A 15,773-nucleotide genomic window follows, 5' to 3' on the forward strand; every position below is an offset into this window, starting at 1 on the left:
ACTCATGATTACAGGTTAGTGTCAAAGCAGCTGTGATGTAGAGTGTGTTTAATTGACTCCAGCTCTTGGGCTGCTGACTGATGTTTAAAGCTGTTCCCACTTTGCCATGTTAATGCCTTCAGAAATTTATCAAAGGTAAATGTGCTCAATCTGTTGTTGCAGCCTAATTTACATACATTTTGCATAGAATAAGCATTTTGCTTTGGGTGTTTTAACCTCATTGCTGGAACCAATTGTGAGTTGACTCTGTCATGCTTTCCATACCGAGATGCCAGCCCGTGGCAGTGGGAGGTTGTAGTGCATGGAGGAGAGAGAAGGGTCTTCAGTGCTGCTGGATCCAGTACTGCTGCTGAGACCAATGTTTCCCACTTGGCTGCTTTTAAACCTTCCACTAAGAACAACACACTAAATAATAAAGCCAGGAGCATCACTAGAAGAATCTCAGTGCCCCCATGGGCTAATTTCCTCCTGGTTTGTTTCCTTTGCACAGTCTGGCTAGGGTAATCAAACAATCCGGGGTTTGCTGATGACACAATCCCCACTGCAGCCTCCTGGTGTGCGTTTTTGCCTCTCTTCAGCCTGGTTTCCAGGCTATTCCCTCCTGCTCTTTGCCTAGCCCACTGCTCAATTCCTGATCTGGCTCTCTAGCTCCAATGTTGCTTGGTGTTTCCTACCCCAGGCTGCAGCTTTTCGCTGTGCCAAACCAACCTTGGTTGTCCTTCAAAGGCAATTACTTTGCAATGTGAATTTCCCATGTTCTGAGCTCCACCCCTGCTCTGTGATCTGCTTCCCAAGGCAGCTTCTTGCAGGGACCTCTAAGATAAGGTATAGATTGACATCCTTGAGGAGAAAGAAACTTTCAGGTTATCATTTTAAGCGGCAGATACGTTTCACTTTTGCTCTTGTGCCTAAGCTGGCATTGCTGCTCGCTTGTTCACTGGGGCAAGATCAAACTGTGATGTACTGGGACTTTGCTGTGGCTTTCAGAAGATGCTGACACAGAGGAGCAGCATAAACCAAATTACCCTCTCTCTTCATTGAGATTATTAGCATTTTCTAACTATATGATGGTCCAGAACCAGCATAACTTCAATCCAGCACTTGCTTGGGTATTTTCTGACTGGGTAGAGTTAGTGTAACTGATTTCAGACCATGGTTATTAGATATCAGCGACAAAAAAAGTGGCAAAGAACAGCCGGGCTTTCAATCAAGACTGGAAACCAAGAGCAATCACATTCTGTTGCCTTGGATCTTCTTGTGCTACAAACAAGAAATGGAAAAGTTAATTTTTGGACAGTACTATCTTATAGGGCTGGCTTTGTATTACCGTAAGAACAATTGAGGGGTTTATTTTGCTGCTCTACAATGAGAACTATTATCCTTTTGTAAAGGAACAGAGTTTAATCACATCTGGCAGACCTGCTGGGTATAATGTGTCCCAATATCCCATTACATTTTCAATTTACATGTATTACCTTTCCCTGAGAAAGTTTCCTGCACTTCTGTCTGTTGAATTAAATGGCTATTGTGAAAACAGAGCAGGACATTTTAGTGATCTGGATGTTTGAATTTACCCTGGGAGGCAATTAGTGTTAATAAGTCCTATACCCAGTGCCTCTCTCAGATTTGTCTCAAAAGTGGAGCATAAAAAAGCCTCAAGTGGAGAAGTGGAACAAAAGTTTCATAGGCCAATTCCCTTTCCACCAAAACTGCCTGTACTGAAGAACAGAAGAGTTGTGTCTACATAAGGAAGATTACAGTCAAATTTTCTATCTTATAGACTGTATAACTTGTTTACAATTACTTCCAAGTGAAGGAATAGCATTCAAAACCAATTCTAGTTTGGTCTGTGTCTTGCAACACAAACAAATGCCATCCAAAATGTCTTGGGAACTAATGATGTTAGCGAGATAAATAATTAAAGCAGAAGGAAAGAGGCAGGCACTGACAGGTTCTACAAAAGTAGGGGAAACACATTACAGACCAGATTTGAAAGGAGATGAAGACTTGATCCCTGCAATCTATATTGATCAAGGCATTTCCAATATGCTCATCACTAGCAGCGAGAGGAAACGAAGAGAGTGTCATTAATCACGCTGCAGATCTGCCTAAGGGCTTGGTCAATCACGTTCTTGTAATATTGAGGCCCGGGGTTTGTTTGTATGCACACAGACACACGTGTTTTACAGGCAGGATCGCAAGCCCTTTGATTTGAAGCGTTAGGATTAACAGCTGAGACCTTCTGAGCCTGCAGCTTGGCAGAAAGGTACAATAAGCCAACATGAAAGGAGTGTGCACAGGGAGTTGCAACGGAGCCGCTTGTTGTGAGAATAGGTGGAGGCTGGTGGGGAGCACAGTGGGGAGGCGAAGTGGAAGAGCTGGAGATGGACTGAGTTCATGGTGCTTGAAAAAGAAGGTCTCTTTTCCAGGCTGAACAACCCCAACTCTCTCAGCCTGTCCTCATATGGGAGGTGCTCCAGCCCTCTGAGCATCTTTGTAGCCTCCTCTGGACCCGTTCATACAGCAGAAGGGCAGAGTAAGTTTCGTGCCTTCTGACCTCACATATCTATGAACACCTACCTTCCAGTTCTGAATTAGCACTGACCTTAGGACGTGAAGTATTACAACTTAATTGCCTCACAGAAATACGTATTTCCACACAGTCACACCACCCCCGAAGTCTGTCTTGCCCCAAGGCAGCGTCTGACACATGCTCACCAACCGCACCATCAGGCACTCGAAGTATTGCCAGGTTGTTTGTTTGTCTTGAGGTTCTGCTGCCAGTGTTTCTACGAAATCTGCTTATGTATGCCTAGAATTTATTTATTTATTGCCTTCTGCTCTGTATATCAGCAAAGTGAGATCTTTGAAGGTTGTATAGATTTCCCCTTGTGCTCTGTTTTTTGTCTATACTGAACTTGGAGGCTTTGGGAAGGAGACAGCGAGCATTTCCTTAGATTTTTTTTGTAAAGCAAGTGCCTGAGATATTTATGTATTAATAAATTCATACCAAAAGACAGACATACCCATAGATTTTTCAGCTCTAGTTGAATAAAATCATCTACAAAGAAAGGCAAGTGGGAGAGTGAGAACAGAGAGAAGGTGGAGGGTCCTGTTCTGTTCTTGTCATGGATAATGAGGGCTTGTAAATGGATGTTTAGAATCATGGAATAGTTTGGGTTGGAAGGGACCTCAAAGCCCATCCAGTTCCACCCCTGCCATGGGCAGGGACACCTCCCCTACTGGATCAGGGGCTCCAAGCCCCATCCAGCCTGGCCTTGAACCCCTCCAGGGATGGGGCAGCCACCCCTGCTCTGGGCAACCTGGGCCAGGGCCTCCTCACCCTCATGGGGAAGAAATTCTTCCTTATGTCTAGTCTAAATCTGCCCCTCTCCAGTTTATATCAGAAGCCTTTGTAAATAGTCCCTCCTGAGCTTTCTTGTAGCCCCTTCAGGTACTGGAAGGTCACTTTAAGCTCCAGCCATCTGATCATCAAACTATGGAACGCTTCACGAATTTGCACATCATCCTTGCGCAGGGGCCATGCTAATCTTCTCTGTATCATTCAGATTTTAGTGTAGGTGCTGTCTTGCTGTTTTCCCCTCTCCTGCTGTTGGCCTTGGTGCAAAGCCTTTCCATCCTTTCATCTTCTTCTGTGTTTTGTGTGGCACCTGGCACGATTGGGTTGCAGACTCGCAGACCTCGATCGTATAAAGAACTGGTAGCTATAACTACAGCTACAAGCTGTTTTCCTGGCTCTCTGGAAGCTCAGAGTCCCACTGCTTTGGGCCTCGTTCTTTTTGAGCTCAGGTATTGATCACAAGTCTCTTCTCTATAGAATTTCTCTCCAGGCAAATGAATGAATTAGATCCTCTATGAAAACAGAGGAGCCCAGCAGCAAACAGAGCGCATCTGGGCAAAGATCTTTCTCTGTGGTTTTGTAGCAAGCAAATAAAACTGAATCTTTTGTGCTTATTTAAAAAAAAAAAGGGGGGGGGGGTGATATGGCATTCCTAAGATTATAAAATGCCATCCAACCTGTTGCATGTCAAAAAGAAACTAATAAGTACCCTTAATAAGGAATTATTGCCTAAAAAGCTCTCTAAAGATCAAGAAGCTCTTCAGCTCCTACCCACTCTACTCTCCTGACAGCTGTGCCTCAGTTTCCTTGTTCATTAAGTGGATAAGGAGAATGGAATGCAAACAGGTGCTATGGGGTTAATGAGTTCAGCTTACAGGAGTGATCTGAACATTGAGCTTGCTGTGTGAATTATTTATCCAAGTTAACATTTCCAGCAGGAGGAGAAAAATTATTTGTAAATAATTGGGTGCCTTCTGGGCTACCTTTAGCTTAGCTGCCTTTGCAACATCTTTTTATTCACTTTTGCAGAAACATCGGCTGTAGCAGATGGTTTTTGGGGGTTGGTTTTGCAGGATGTGCCCTGTGCCCTGCGAGGCAAGCTTCACTGAATCACAGGATGAGATTTCTTTTAGCTGGAAATAAAATTAAGTTGACAATCTTTCAAAATGCCTGTCCAAAACAAGAATAAAATCATTGAATTGGAGGCTGGATGCAAAATGCAATAACATAGTCAAAAAAATGTTCTGGGAGAATGCTGCAGGAATGATTTGATCTATTAGGAAATTCAGAGTTTGGGTAGATTTACAAGAAAGCTAAAAATCAGAGAGTATGGAAATAAAATTTAAGACCTTCTACAACCTTCTTTCTGCCCTTGTAAATCTGACAGTCTCTAGACTTCCCTTATTTGTTCCCTTAGTGCAATAATATTCGGATTTCCATATATTTTGAAGTCTGGCGAGACCACACAATAAGAGAGAAAAATAACAGCAGATGACTATGGAGACATACTGTCTCATGAATAAAGAGAACTCACGGTGCCCAGTTCAAAAGTTATGCTTAAACAGAAATATTTGTTGAGCAACACTGGTTTTGAGCAACAAATTTAGAATTTTATCCTTTTTGTTTAATGGACATATATTTCCAAGGAAAATAATTTAATATACAGACTCCAGAGCTGGTTGTGATCTGTTTCACTGGTTTTATTTGTCATTAATGGGAATCATTGCAAAAATCTGTGCAGATTGTGGTCTTATAGAGAAAATAATGATGAAAAATATCCCAGATGAAGCTGCAGCAGAAGCTCAGAATGTGATAGAAGATGCTGCTAATAAGAGCAAAGTCTCTTTGTTTGTGCCAATAAGTGGCACAGCAGAGGCGTGGACATGTATACTGTGCATATATTAACACATACAACTTCCACCAAATAGGAGAGACCTAGGCTTTTACAGATGGCAGCTTGAATATTAAGAGCCTTTTGGGAATCTTTTACCAATTTCAGGAAGTTTCTCCCCTGTTCAGTAGATCTTGGTGAGGGGTCATTTTGTCTGTAGCCTGGCTTCATAGAATCATAGGATGGTTTGGGTTGGAAGGGACCTCAAAGTCCATCCAGTTCCACCCCTGCCATGGGCAGGGACACCTCCCACTGGATCAGGGGCTCCAAGCCCCATCCAGCCTGGCCTTGAACCCCTCCAGGGATGGGGCAGCCACCCCTGCTCTGGGCAGCCTGGGCCAGGGCCTCCTCACCCTCATAGGAAAACAAAAACCCAAACAATTCTATAATTCTACGATTCTGTTCTGCTGTTGTAGGAACTGTTTGGTTTCTAATCCAAAGGAAGACCCACTTTCAAATCTGAATTGCAGTGCAAGGCTTGAAGAATATTAGCAACTTCCTACAAACCACTGGTAGAGCAAAAAACATTACCTGCTTATATTAATAAGTCGTATTTTTAGCTTAGGAATTAACTGTTCTGCTCAGTGAACACTCCTGCAGTGTGTGGTATTAGGTATCCTCAGGACTAAAGCTACAAACTGTGCATAAGAGACAAAGGAAATCTTTTCTCTGAGGATTTCTTCACCCAAAGTGCCTGTTGAAGGACAGGCTAAACATTTTTTCATGAAATTTTTTTCATGAAATCTTATTTTTTTTAGGTAAAATTTGAGGGAAGTGTCCACTTGTCCCAAAATGCTCAGTTTTTCTTCATGGAACCAAAGCCCCAACATTTCTTTTGAAACATGGACCTCCTATGTTTTTTTCCCATTTTTGAAGGATTTCATTTCCAATAGCAGATTGCAGCCAAAAAACGTTGGTCTTCAATTACTGAGATTCAATTTATTGTCTTGCTGAGCACTTGGCTTAATCCAGTGCAGAAAGGTACATTAATGAACTCTCTTTAAAATGAAAACAGGCAGCAATACTTTGCATTTCATTAGCTCATAAAAGAAAGCTGACCAAGTCAAGCAGGATCCAGCAATATATTAATTAGCCTTCCAAAGATTGTCTTCTGCAAAAATAGTCCCTTTAAATTCAGTTTGTTAAAATATCCTGCAGCAGGTTGTCTCCCTACTTAAAGATTTCTCCATAGTGTGGCTTCTGTGCAATTTCTGCATAATGTCAGGTCCTAAAGCTTCTTCTCCAACGAGCACAGGCTCTGGATTAAAGACTCTTCATCATAGCCATTTGGACACTGTCGGGAACGATATTTCATCCTTCTTGTGAATCATGCAGTGGGATATTGGCAAACAAATTGCCACAGACCTCAACAAAGACTCTCATAAGGTCTGGCAGCTCAGATACCTTATTGCTCTCCACAGCTCCTTGGAAGGAGATTGTAGCAAGGTGGATGTTGGTCTCTTTTCTCAAGTAACAAGTAGTATGATGAGAGGAAATGGCCTCAAGTTGTCCCAGTGAAGGTTTAGATTGGATACTGGGAAAAAATTTCTTTTAATACAAGAGTGGTGAAGCCCTGGCAGAAGCTGCCCATGGCAGTGGTGGATTCTCCATCCCTGGAGGGGTTCAAAACATGTGCAGCTGTGGCACCTCAGGACATGGTTTAGTAGGCATGGTGGGGTTGGACTGGATGAGCTTAGAGGTCTCTTCCAACTGTGATGTTTCTGTGATTCTATGACAGCCACGTAATGGGAGACACGTGGGGCTGACGCCCAATTTCCCCATGTACAGGAAGGCAGGAGAAACTTCTGACTTGATTGGCTTCTGTTTGACTTTGCAAGGATGAGCAAACAAAGTGCAAAAGTAAAATCTTTGGCAGAATAGCAAGATACTGCATGACAAAACCTTTTTATACAATAAGAATTATCAGCATTGTATCTAGTGCCCTTGTGTACGGATTAAAATCTGATTCATAGTCAAAGGGCAGAGTCTGGCTGGAAGTGGCTGGATGAAGAAGGCAGAATTGATTTCTGAAGGAGCTAATGCTTTGCCTCCGTCTGTGGAGCAACAAGACTCCTGGGATAAGCTTCTGCCAAAGCTTCAGACAAAGGCTGTGGATCTTGCCTGGCTTGGGAATTTTTTTTCTTTTTTTCATTGCAGTCTTGCAGCTGGAACCAAGCAGGTACAGCTGAATTTGAACTTTTTTTTCTTTTTCAAATCAAACCTTTTACAAGTCTTTGTGTCTCCTCTTATTTTGTCTTGGAAACTCAGCTGAACTCAGTTTTACTCAGCATGTTTCTCTAACACGTGAAGAAAATTCATTAATGTGTCCTTGAGGAAGGAGATCATTAAAAACTAAGCCACTGAAATGCTGGATTTTTGTCTGTTTTTTTCTCCTTCCAGCTTGGAAACAATTTTCCCCCATATTCCAGAAACTTTCCCCAGTGTAACATCTCCTTAAAAACTTCTCTGAGAAACTTCCATGGAAAATGCTGATTGCCTAAAATAGGCACTTTCCAGTAGAAAAATCATCCAGTGGAAGATTCTTTCCCTGTCCTGCACCTCTCCTCTTTTAGTTTAAAATCATTACCCTTCGTCTGGACAGATTTATTGAAATCTCAAGCTGACACATGGTCATGGACATCTTTGTCTCTCTCTTCCACATCAAATATCCCAGGAGCTCACATAATTCATCAGTTTAATGCAGAGTTTTAAATAGGATTCTAACGAATAGTTCATTTTAATAATGCATGTGTTCCTGCCTGTGTGAGATATGATTTTATAAACAAGAAGGTGTAGCTTTAGTAGGAGCAACCAGTTTAAAAAACCACATGAGCAAGCATTTCTTCTATTTCCAGCCAGCGCAAAAACCAAAGAGGATGAAAAAGGGTCTTTTAAGCTGATCATTAATAAAGTTTTGGAGAAGCTTATTAACTGCTTAGTGACCCACGTACTTGGGGGCAAAGCACAGCTGAAGAACTTCCATTGTAATATAATGAGAGCCAAAGAGTATGGTAAAGTCATATCGGATACTTGTTAGCTGGGGCTCCAAGCAACTGCCCAGGATCTCAGGGAAGCAGCAACCTTCCCCAGCCAGAGAATGATGCAGTGGAAAAATTCACATGGTTTAAGAGCATATTTTTCCAAATTTCTGGAGGCTTCCCTTGTGAATATAAGAACTAAATTAGACCTCAGACTCTTCTAGATCACTATCACATCCCAGAGAGCCTATGCTTCATCATCAACAAACTGATGGGAAATAATCTGTTCTCCACTTCATCATCCTTTATAACCAACACCTGATTTGAGATGTGGAGTCACTCTGATACCTTGTTCATCATTAGTTATCACGATACGAGTTATTCTCACTGTTGATTTAAAGATCCGTCTGTCTCTAGCTTCATACAGCTTCTCAGGGCGATATCGCCAACTGCTAAATCCATGTTGTATGTTCCTCAGGGTGCAAACGTGTGCTAAACATGTGCTCACGGGACACACACACACAGAGCCGTGTGGAATGGTTCATTCACCTCATTTCAGGATCCCTTCCTCCTTGCAATAGCTGAAGACACAGTAATGCTGGCTAAAAATCATTTCCTGGTAAGGGATAATAGAGTCTCCCCGGCTCATAATTTATTTACAGTACATATTCTCCTGAAGTAATGTAGGAAATCCGTCACATGTTTTAGGGTTATTGGGAGTTTTGGGCTTATTCTTTTTAATAGGACTACTTATTTTCCTTCCTGCAAGCTAAGCAAAGGTTCCCAGTGCTGAGTGCAACTCTGTGGGGCTGGAGAGGAAAGAAAGAATTGGAACTGATAAATGCTGGAAATTAAAAGTGATCTAAAGTTGCTGTCACATTATAATGCAATTTTCAAGTCCAATATCTCATATTCGGCAAGATTTGGACGTAGATTGCATGCACCGTTGGAAAGGGAGTACTCACCCCTGATCCCAGGCACATAAAGCAGCGGCTCTGCATGGGGAGTGTTTGCAAGATCCAATAATAAATAATAATAATAGGACCTTAAATATGTCGTTAAGCAGGGCTGAATAATGCCTATCATACTGTGCAGACCAGTGCTCCTGGAGAGCGTCCTCCTGGGGGGAGGAAGGCAGGAAGATTTTGTGGACTAGCTGAGGGAAAGCAGAGGAAAATTGTCTGCAGTGGAGAGGGCAGAGGCTGGCGAGGCTGATGTGAGCTGCCAGATCCAGGGCTGGAACTAGATGGTCTTTAAGGTCCCTTCCAATACAAACTATTCTGTGATTCATCACACTGTACCCCAAAAGGTCTGAGTGAAGGAGGGTAAGCGTACGATGCAAGGCTTGGGCAGAGTTTTGTATTACTTCTATAGCAACATCCACAGCGCGTGAGATGAGAAAGCAGCTTGGGCTCCGGTAGAGGAGCCAAACCCCAGCCTTTGACTTTAGTATCAATCCTACTTGATATATTCACTCTACCCACTTGTTTCCCAAGGAAGCAGTGTAGCTTGGGCATGGAAAATTGCCTCCTTGCTCTGCTCTCCCTGATCACTCAAGCTAATGATCACTCTGAGGCGCGTAATATTTTTTCAATCTGATTTAAGAGGAAATTCAATTGATCATCGCTTTCTGCCCAGATTTCTTAGTTCTCCACGCAAACTCAGGGCTGCTTTGCATTCCAGACAGGCTCACATAGCACTGAGCCAGCCTACGGGAAATTAATTCAGTACAATTTTTTAAGTGCGCTAGGTTAGACCTGACATGCCTTTCATCGCGTAGGACACAATGTGCAGTGTCTTGCATGTCACCCTTGTGGAGGCAAAAAGGGGATGAGACAATGGATGGATGGAAAAATAAGATAATTATTGACATGTTTCAGGTTTATTCTTCCAGATCTCATTAATGATGTATTTTGGAGCTATTGATAAAGACACAGGGAAATATCCACATAGATATGTTGGCTGCAGATAAGAGAATACGGCTGGTCCTGCTGACAGTTTGCTCATGATATATCATCTATATCATTAATGATATAGACATTAAGACTGAACATTTCCAGGGATGGGGAATCCACAGCTTCCCTGGACAACCTGGGGCAGAGCCAGGGAAATCAATATGCCAATGGCACGTGTGGCTGAGAATTTGCTGAGCTGGGGCCAGTTCCTTACGCTCAGTGCTGAGGTGGATGCTAGGACTCTGAATTGTGTTAGGAAGCAGATTGAGAGCCAGAGAAGATTTGAGTGTACCAAAGCATTACAAAAGGCTGGCAATTTTTTGTGGCCTCTGTGGAAAAGAAACCCCAAAACACCTCCCCACTCTCTTCTTTGCAATATTTCCTGTGACATTTGCAAATGAATTTTTGTTGAAAACCAGTCTTCTTGCAAAAAAACAACAAAAAAAACCCCAATCCAGGTATGCGTTGGGTTGAAAATGAATGATTTTGATGAGCTGTGGGAGTGGAGAAGTCAATTTTCCAACAGAAAGAAATTCCCACTGGTCTGGAGGAAGACTAACATACTCTGTCAAAACTTATTTGTTCTTTCCTTCAATTCCATCAAAAAAAAAACCCTTCTAAAATCTACTGAAAACCTCTCCCTGTGTCGTGCTAAAACATATTTCTTATTAAAGTGGCAGCTGAGCTCTGTACTGGCTTGAGGGGCAAAGTAGGGGAGGATTTGCCAAAGTGACAAGGAGGGATTGCAGCTGCGTGTGTGCTCCGGGGCGGGGGGATAGAGATGTTTGCCTCTGCATTGCTGCTCCACGTATTTCCAGGGTTCTGGACAGGAATTTGAAGCGCATCCAGTTCTAACCCCCTGCCATGGGCAGGGACACCTCCCACTGGGTCCAGTTGCTCCAGGTCCCATCCGACCTGGCCTTGAACCCCTCCAGGGATGGGGCAGCCACCCCTGCTCTGGGACACCTGGGCCAGGACCTCCCCAGCCTCCCAGGGAAAACATTTCTTCCTAAGATCTCATCTCAGTCTCCTGTCTTTCAGCTTAAACCCATTCCCTCTCATCCTATCCCTGCCCTCCCTGATCAAGAGCCCCTCCTCAGCTTTCCTGGAGCTCCTTTCAGTACTGGAAGCTGCTCTAAGTTTTCCCCACATCCTTCTCTTCTCCAGGCTGAACGACAGCTGGCAGGTGACAAAAGCAGGAAGAGAAAGCCAAATGTTCCAAATGCAGAGGAGAAATAATGGTTGGTACTTTCTTCTCAGCCGGTGCAGACCACTCAGGGCTCTGTCAGTCTGTCAGCCCTGGAGATAGTGCATAATTCACAACAAGAATTTCTCTGGTAGCTGAAATTTGCTCTGGACTGCAATTTCTTCCAGTTCATTCCTTCCTTGTGTTTGAAACATGTTTGTAGTCTGCAATATTCAAAACCTAAGCCCTGCTGCTGAGCTATGATTACTTTGATAAGCCCGAGGTATCATTTCTGATCCGTGGCTGGGGGTGCATATTATCCATTTCCAGAGTGAATATTTGCCTGCAAAAATTTGCAATGCATCATTCTTACGCTCCGATTTCCAGCAGAACCAGCTTCTTCAGCTAAGAATTTCAGCCCTAAACCAAAGAAAGAGCATCTCTGCTTTGGGGCAAGCCTTACCAGGATGAGCTTCTCATAACAGGCTTAACGCTGGCCAGACGTTCAAACAGCCCCTCGCCCTCCTCCCCAGGGGACCAGAGGTGCATGAAGCCTTATCATGATCCTTGCAGGTCCCTTCCAGGTCATTCTATGTTTCTACGAATCTCTGGGAGCAGAAGGCTCTTGCATTTCTGCTCCGGCCAGCCTGCAGACACAGCCTTTCAAGTTGAGAAACTGAGGCCCTGGAGGCCTTTCCTCTGCTTTGAACCACCACAGCAATTAGGAAAAAAGGCTTTGTGAAGGGCCCCCTTTTCTTTCCACTTTTAAAATTAGCTTTTCACGAAAGAAAGCGGCACCTCCTTGCCACCCGCTAAGGTCTGTATCTGTGGGTAATAGTAGAGCCAGTGCTGGGTGAGGGAGAGGATGAGTGAGATCTGCTCCCACTCCTCCTCAGAGGCGTGAAAGCTTCCATTTGTCAACACAGAGATTCCACCCAGGATGCTACAGTGACAAATCATTGTCACTAGGATAATCAAGCTGCAGAGACAAGGTCATTTATCATGGTTCTTTGCAAAACAAAGCACTTTCCTCCTTCCTGCCTGGCTCTTGCAAGGCTAGGGGGGCTGCGCTGCTGGGGCGCGCGTCAGCAGAGGTCCCCATGTCCCCAGCGCTATCGATCAAAGCCAGAGTTACCCAGGGAGGTCAGAGGTGTGACGTGTACAGGAGCCTCCAGAGTCCTCCTGGACACCCTTTGCCAGGGAACTGGAAAAGCCACCGTAAAGGCACTTGTTGCTTTTCACTTCTCCTGAAAGTGAAGCCAGGCTTCCAGCATTCACCAAACATGCATCCGTGAGGTGGGTACTTCATCTTGCTAGTCCTTTTGTGCTTAGAAACAGGAAACATATTTGATTTGAAGTGACAGCTAATAAAGGTGGCCTGGAGGGTGATAGCTAGAGCAGAGTTTGAGTCTGGTGCTGGTTTCCCAGATGCCCAGCTCAACCTTCTGCAAGATTTAACCAATCAAAATGCTGGTGGCTTAGCTCGATCCCTAAATCTCAAAAGAGTCAAGTGCAGAAGTGTCGGATTCCTGGACTGGAATTCACAAGACTTGCTTGCCCAGTGGAAGCCATCAGCTTCCATCCCTCTGGGCTGGCTGAAGGTTTCACTTGCGTTCTCAGTGAAACTGTTCACGTGAGTCTCATCACCCGCAACAGTTTAGCTGGAAGAAGCGACTCATTAAGACCCAATAATTGCTCACAAACTTATGTGTGTGTGCTGTAGCCGAAGCCCTGAGTTGTGATGTGGGTTTGAATTTGCCTCTGATTCTTGGGGAGGCTTTGAAGCAGTCAGAGGTGGGTGTGGATGCCTGATCCAGAGACTGTGGTCAAACCAGAGCTGTGTTGACCAGCGCTCCGTCATGTAAGAGGGCCTGTCACGTAGGACAACAGGAGTCAGCTTTGCCCTGGCCAGTCAGGCTGCCCCTCTCTGCTGAAACAGGAGGCTGAGGGTAGAGAGTGACACTCTAAATTGTTTTTTCTCTCTAATAGAGTGAGGTCTCTGAAGCAAAGCACTCCCTGAGTCCTTTCTGCTGTTTTCTCTGATCATGGCAAATGGCTTCTCCTTTTCCCTGACAAGCTCACAAGCTGCTGTTATCTTGAAGTGTAGCTGGTAGGAATGTACTTCAGGCTGGGGATTTGCTCGCGGCTCCTTTCCTGGGGCTTCCAGTTCCCTATTCATCTCTTCGCTGTCTCACAGTGTGATTGATCTCCTAGGTCAAGTGATATTCTTTCTCTTTGTTGACTGGCACGTGCCTTTCCAAAAGTACACGGATCGTGAAGCTGAACAGGTTAGCTACTGCGCTGGGAAAAAAGTGCCGATTTTGATTTGAGTCGTGATTTTCTCTATTTAAGTAATTTCTAAATTTAAGGCAGATATTTATTTACAGGTTGCCTGCTCTTTATTTTCCACTGTTTTAGTTGAAAATTGCTAGTGTGCGAGTGTAGTTTCTGTCAGATCATAAATCCTAGAAAGAGTTGAAAAGGCAGTTAAAGAAACAAGTATATTTTCCTGCTGAGAGATTCTGGCTACCTGCATGCCAATATTTTACATATGAAGTGCTGCTCGCATGAGTGAAGTTACCAGCCTGTGCCTTGGACTCATAAATTTTACAGAACCTTGTCCTGATTCCAATTCCCCCTCAAAGCTGTGGGTCCTGTCTCCCAGCCATGGGTGTGCATGGCCATGGGGAGGGAAATGAGAGCTTCCAAATCATGCACAGCCCTGTTCCCAGGCAGCCACTGATTGCAGAGAGCTTGGAAATTAGATGAGGTTGAGCCCATACCCTAATGTTTCTATGTGATTGATTAAATTATTTGTAGTTAGACCCCAAGCCCTGAAGATGCCCCGTCTGCCTGGTGTCAAGGGCACAACATCGACCCCAAAGATGTTCTCCCTTTTGAGGGTCTCACCCCAAAGCAACTTGATGTCAAATAGGGTTGTGTCCCTTCTCTAGCACTTAAGTTACTGCTTAGAGCTGGAGAGAGGATTTCCTTTGCAGCCAAGCCTTGGCTCTGAGCCAGCCCAGCCACTCTGAACTCCTGTAATTAGTCAAAATACGAAGGTGAATTATTTTCTGACAAAAGATGTAGGCAGACGGGATATTTAAGGCTTCATTAGTCCAAACTGTGGCAGTACTGGTCTTTTCAGCTCAGTGGCTTGAGCACATGCTGGAGAGCAGATTCTTATATGTATAATTAACAAGCACTGAATAATCTGACAGATTGGAGAAACATTTCAATGTGTGTTCTAACAGAGGAGGTGATTGGCATTTCTGTGTTGCTTCCCTGCTAAGAAACTTAATGCTAATGAGCCCAAGGTGATGTTGCGGCCCTTGTAAATGTGACGTACACCTCCGTGCTGGTAGTGGCCGGGGTACAGAGAGGGCTAAACCCTGACCCAGGCTTAACAACACTGCTTAAGGTTGGCATGGGGCTTGGAGCACCTGATCCTAGTCCTATAGTCCCTCCAGAGTCTGTGATGAGGAATTGTCTGTGACTCTCTGTAAGACCTTGGGACCACTTCTGACTCATTCTGTGCCTCAGTTTACCACTTTATTAAATGATGAGCTGAGCAGTGGTGGAGACGACCTGTATGCTTCACCTTCCAGACTGAATTCACTGCACTCATAGAATCATAGAATAGTTTGGGTTGGAAAGAACCTCAGATCCCATCCAGTCCCACCCCCTGCCATGGGCAGGGACACCTCCCACTGGATCAGGGGCTCCAAGCCCCATCCAGCCTGGCCTTGAACCCCTCCAGGGATGGGGCATCCACCCCTGCTCTGGGCAACCTGGGCCAGGACCTCCCCACCCTCATTGTGAAGAATTTGTTCCTAATGTCTAATCTAAATCTTCCCCTTTCAATTTAAAGCCATTCCCCCCTGTCTTATCTCTCCAAGCCCTTGTAAGAAGTCCCTCCCCGCTTTCTTTATGGGCTCCAAACATCCCAAAGAGCAGGGCTGGCTTCTTCTCTGCTGAAGCCCTGCAATTTGCACAGACTGAGAAAGATTTTCCCAGCCCTACAGTGATTTAATCATAGCTGCAGAAATCCTCTGCCCCATCTCCTCCTTTGCTTTCTCTCTGTCATTATCGATTTTTTCCATTTGATGGCAAGCTGGAGTTCTCCAGCGAGGCAGAGCACACGTACACAGCCTGCACTGAGGGCTGAGGAGAGAAAGAGCCACTGCTTCCCCCATACACACACTCCCTTCCATCCAAGTAGGCTTTCCTGATACCTGAGGGGGGGGGCTAGGAGAAAGCTGGAGAGAGACTTTTTACAAGGGCATGGAGTGGTAGGACAAGAGGGAATGGCTTTAAATTGGGAGGGGAAAGATTTAGATGAGACATTAGGAAGAAATTGTTCCCAATGAGGGTGAGAGTAGGGGTGGCTGCCCCATCCCTG

General features: G+C 44.5%; 1 protein-coding gene and 1 pseudogene across 3 annotated transcripts in view; one reads left to right on the top strand and one right to left on the bottom strand.

Moving 5' to 3' along the window:
* The window catches only part of LOC138731202 (acid-sensing ion channel 2), a 308,363-nt gene that overhangs the window by 151,225 nt on the left and 141,365 nt on the right, over positions 1-15,773 (top strand). The gene's annotated exons all lie outside the window — the stretch shown is intronic.
* On the bottom strand, positions 3,494-3,593 carry LOC138731413 (U6 spliceosomal RNA; annotated as a pseudogene).

Source organism: Phaenicophaeus curvirostris, chromosome 26 (assembly GCF_032191515.1).
Source record: "Phaenicophaeus curvirostris isolate KB17595 chromosome 26, BPBGC_Pcur_1.0, whole genome shotgun sequence".
NCBI classification, from domain to species: domain Eukaryota; kingdom Metazoa; phylum Chordata; class Aves; order Cuculiformes; family Cuculidae; genus Phaenicophaeus; species Phaenicophaeus curvirostris.